General features: G+C 37.2%; 1 non-coding gene across 1 annotated transcript; it reads right to left on the bottom strand.

Annotated features, from left to right (window-relative positions):
- Positions 1 to 3,609: 3,609 nt before the first annotated feature.
- LOC123834971 (U6 spliceosomal RNA) lies at positions 3,610 to 3,716 on the bottom strand. Its single transcript, XR_006788546.1, has one exon. It is a non-coding gene; the product is annotated as a U6 spliceosomal RNA (small nuclear RNA).
- Positions 3,717 to 4,779: the final 1,063 nt, after the last annotated feature.

Raw genomic sequence — 4,779 nt, 5'->3', positions numbered from 1 at the left:
GAGAAAATAGTCATCTATAAGCCAGGAGGAAAGTCCTCACCAAACACTCATTTGCTGGGACTTAGATCTTAGACTTCTAGCATCCAGAACTGTGAGAAAATTGATTCACTTAGGTTTTTGAGTCTGTAGGTTTATGTCTTTTGCCAAATCAGGAAGAATTCAGCCATTATTTTCTCAAATAGTTTTTTAGTCCTGCATCCTTTTCCTATCCTTCTGGGACTCAAATGACATGATCCAATGGTTAGATCTTTTGTTGTAGTCCCATGGATTCCTGAGGCTCTGTTTATTTATTTTTTAAATCTGCTTTCTTCCTGTTAAGGTTGAGTAATTTATATTGCTTTATTTTCAAGTTCAATATTCTTTCATCTATCCTCTCCATTCTGATTTTCAGCCCTTCCAAGGAGCTTTTAAATTTTAGTTATTTTATTTTAGGTTTAAAATTCCATTTGTTGTTATTGTATTCAGGTTTAAAATTTCCATTTTGTCTTTCTTATATCTTCTATTTCTTCAGAAAGATTTTTATTCCTTTGCTGAAACTTTATGCTTTTTTTTCCCCCGTTTGTTTTAAGTGTATTCTTAATTGCTCCTCAAAGCATTTTTATGGTGGCTGCTTTAAACATTTTGTCGTGTGATTCTAACATCTATGTCAGCATTGTGTTGGCATTTATTGATGTTTTTTATTAAATGCACGATATTTCTGGTTCTTAGTATGATGTGTGGTTTTTTATTAAAACCTGGACATTTGGGGTTTTATAAATTTTTGGGTATTTCTGAATCTTACTTAAACCTTCTGTTTTAGCTGGCTTTCCCTGACATTACTAGGCAAAGTAGTTCCTGCTCCCTACTAGTCTTTTAGTGTGGAACAGGGAGGCTTGTTACTGTTCTTGTGGGGATGAAATCTTGGCTACCTGCTCTGCCTTTTGTTACTGCTTTAGCAGAGTGTTTGGGGTGCTTTGTTCAGTTTGGCAGAGGTGACATCTAGGTTCCCACATCAGCCTTTGCTGTTACAGGCTGGGAAGGGGCCATGGCGTTTTTTTGTGGCGTGTGGCTGGAGTAGAGCAGTTATTTTCTGAAAGGTTTCGGTCTAGCTTGCTAGGCTGCCTTTTTGCTGGCCTTTGTCTGGAGAGAGCAGAATTTAGTTGGAATTTCTTTTGTCTGTGCCTATTAGAATTTCTGGATTGCTGGTGTCTTCTGTCTAGAATATATGAAGCAAAACAACCGCCCCTCCAATAGATAGATAGATAGATAGATAGATAGATAGATAGATAGATCACCAAACCTGAAAATGCCCAAAACCCAACAAACCAAGGAAGCTTATCACTGTGTGTTACTTGGGTCACAAGGCCCTCAGATCATCTGTCTTCTCTCCACCTTTCAGAATTTCCTTATGTTTTCTCTGTATGTAATGCACAGGGTTTTTAGTTATACTTAGCAGGAGGAATAAGAAAAAGTATTTCTACTCCATTTTTCCTGTCATGGAAGTCCCTTGAATTCTGTCATTTTAATGGCTAATGATTTTTAATTCATTATAATGCGCATTTTTTTTTTTTTAGAGTAGACACAAGACAAACACAAATTTTCTTTTCATGTGTTCATCACCTAGTGAGGAAAGCCCCCTAGAACATGTATCAAGTAACCTTTGGCAATAAAATTAGCATCTCCCAAAAGGAATATGTTGACAAATATATAATACATACAATTCAAGGCTGGCTTTATACAGCTGCATTTAAGTCTGTGCATATTATGTGGCTTTAATATCTTAAATAGCTTGTTAATGTACTACCAGCAATACATTCCATTTGGAATTAAAACCTTTCTGTGGACATTAAGTAGCTATAGAAAAAGCAGAAATCAGCACTTTAAAATTGGTTTATTTTATAACCAAATGTCAACTAATTACTCCAGTAAGTTGAAAATTCTTGCTTGTATTAACCAGGGTTATGTTCCTTTTCAGAGAAAAAAATCCTGTGTCATAAAATCTCTCTCTTTCCCTCCCACCTCCTTGTTATAAAAGGTTAAGTGTTTCCTCATCTGGGTTTTACTATAGGAGTCACATAAATGACCAGATTTATTAAGCATAGACTTCTTGAGAGCATTCGGGAAAAGTGAAGATTACAGCCTTCAGTCAATGGACAGCTCCTTATGGGTCTGCAAAGCCTGATCTATTAGCCCCTGTCTGGGGCCACTGCCAGAGGCCTCCCCCAGGGAATTGTTTGACTCTGTCTATTCTCAACCACTGTCTTTCCTTTGACTGGGATTATGTCCAAGGCATGCCAACTTTTCCTGTCTTCTGCTTCTCTCACCTCAGTTTATCACATCTCAGGGAATCCCTTTCTTATCTGTCCCCATGGCTTTGTTTAGCCCTGATCCACCATCCTTTCCCTTCCGCCTCTAATTACTTCAGAAGTCCCAGAATCACAGTTGCTTATTCACAAATATGGGAGGAGAGACCTCAAGAGACTAAAGTGGTTTTGCTAAGACATGCATATTAATAGTGAAACAGAGGATAAGAACTCCCATTCTCTAATAAAAAAATATTTCTATCTTTGTTACATTTCTATAATTCCCTCTTTCTCTTTTTGTTAAATTTCTATAATCTCCCTGGGGGCAGAGAAGGGAGGAATAAAATGTCACTAACAATGGGTGATCAGTGGTAAGAATTAACCCAAATCAAGAAAAGGAAAGTCATACATAGATGAACAAAATATAACAAAACAACTTGTATCATGTAATTCAAATTCCCTTGGAATTATCTAGAAGCCAATTCACCTGGTGTCAAAATCTGGAAAGAGGTTGGGTGGATCTTCCTTGGTATTCCCATAGAAGTAGTCTAAAACATACATTACTAGTTGACATTTGTTGTAAAATAAACCAACTCTTTTGCTTGAAAGTGACAGAAAGCCAACTGAAAAATTCCTGAAACAAAGGAAAAAAATCACTGGCTCATGTATTCAAGAAATAGGTTTGAGGCACGGGTGTTTAAAAATTGTGGTCAGGAATTTATCTTTGTACATCCTTTAGCTCTGCCTTCCTGTGTTGGCTTAATTTCCAAGTAGGCTTGACTTTTTAAATTTTTATTATTTATTTACTTTTATTTTTTATAAGCAGCACCAGGCTTGCATCTTAAAAGCTTAGACACTCTAGGGGAATGAAGGTCTTTTTTCCCAATAGTCCTGGTAAGAGTCATGCACATTTTCTGACTGGAACTCCTAAGGTCATGTGTTCATCTCTGGAATAATCAATCAGTTGGGAACTGGAATGCTCAGACTGGCCTAAATTCCTGGTTACATTTCTTAACCCCAGAGATGGAGTCAGTTCTATGTAAACTACATAAATTAAGAGAAGAGTAGGGATATTTGCTCTAAAGGTATATTGAGATGCTATCACCAACAAAAGAAGGAAGGGATGCCATGAGGGTAGATCAACATATATCTGTTGCCCATGGAGGAGGTCATGATATGACTAGAGAATGAGGTCGGGGAGAATTAATCCCATGAACACCAAAACTTTCCTGGTGATCCCTGGTTTGTTTTCTGAGTTGGGGATAGTATCCTAAAGATTCAGATTTCTCCCCAAATCTGCTTTAGAATATTCCTAAAATTTTATCTATCACATCCCTTTTGTTTTAGGAATTTGTGTGTCATCCTTGCCCAGGGGCCATGCTAATCTTCTCTGTATCATTCCAATTTTGGTATATGTGCTGCTGAAGTGAACACACACACCCCTTTTGTTTTAAAACTGTCTTTTTTTCCCCCAAAGCATGAGCCTTCAAGACACATTTTTAAAAAAAGAAATTATCATTCAATTTTCTTTCTTCCACTTTGTTTAGCTATGCACATCAAAGTGATATCAACCCATTGTGAATATACCTTATTCTAGCAAAGTTACTGGCTAGGTAAGTTTGGAAGGCCAGGCTAGAAATGTAACCACTTCTCGTAAGTATTTTTTAAATGGAAAAATGAATTTCATGTTCCACCCAACTAATTTACAAATGAACCATTGGAATACAATTCATTTACAAGCATATACTGCTAAGAAATCTAGCCCATGCATCAATGAACTTTAATTACATGGGATCATTTGATTAGCTTAGTCTTCCTTCTCTATTCCAATAACCAGGTATTTTCCTGGAGCAAAGTTAGAGCAGATATGATCAGTTGTATGAGTTGGGGCAATTGTATTTATTTGAATAGATGACCTAGGTATAACCATGCCTTAAATAAACTCTCTTCCCTTCCTGGTGAACATAGAGGGAGATTAGTAAGGTACTCTCTTCTTCAGTGAATTTATCAGAAAATCTTGTTTCCAAACAGATAAAAAAATATTTTAATGACTCTTAAGATAGGCACAATCTTTGAGCTGATGATTTTGGAGAAGCCCTTTAAGGAATGTAATTCTCAGAAGAGAACTTCCCAGGGGTTCAGAGAAGCAGTGTTTTTATTGGTCACCCTTGTGTGCTACCTTTGGTTTCCAGACTTGCAAGACTGATGGCAGTAATGTTAAACTACATTTCAACCCTTTAGAGAGACTTCACTGATCCTCCTATCCATTCATTCAGTAAGTATACACAGATACAGGATTCCGAAAAATGGGGCCAGCCAGGCCATTGGGCCCCAACATTTAAGTTTAAAGGAAACTTGACTTTTGACATCTGATCAGCTCCACATGTACATGGGAGTAGCATGAAGTCTCATCACAAATGCTGAGCCCAGCTGAAATCTGAGGGATCCTCAAATAACTAAGTAGGAGGTTGAAAGGGTGTCCTCAATCTGAATCTAT

This window comes from Mirounga angustirostris, unplaced genomic scaffold (assembly GCF_029215605.1).
Source record: "Mirounga angustirostris isolate CCGP_5_RB_7025 unplaced genomic scaffold, mMirAng1.0.hap1 SCAF_1, whole genome shotgun sequence".
Taxonomy (NCBI): Eukaryota; Metazoa; Chordata; class Mammalia; order Carnivora; family Phocidae; genus Mirounga; species Mirounga angustirostris.
This window is presented reverse-complemented; position numbering and strand designations above follow the sequence as displayed.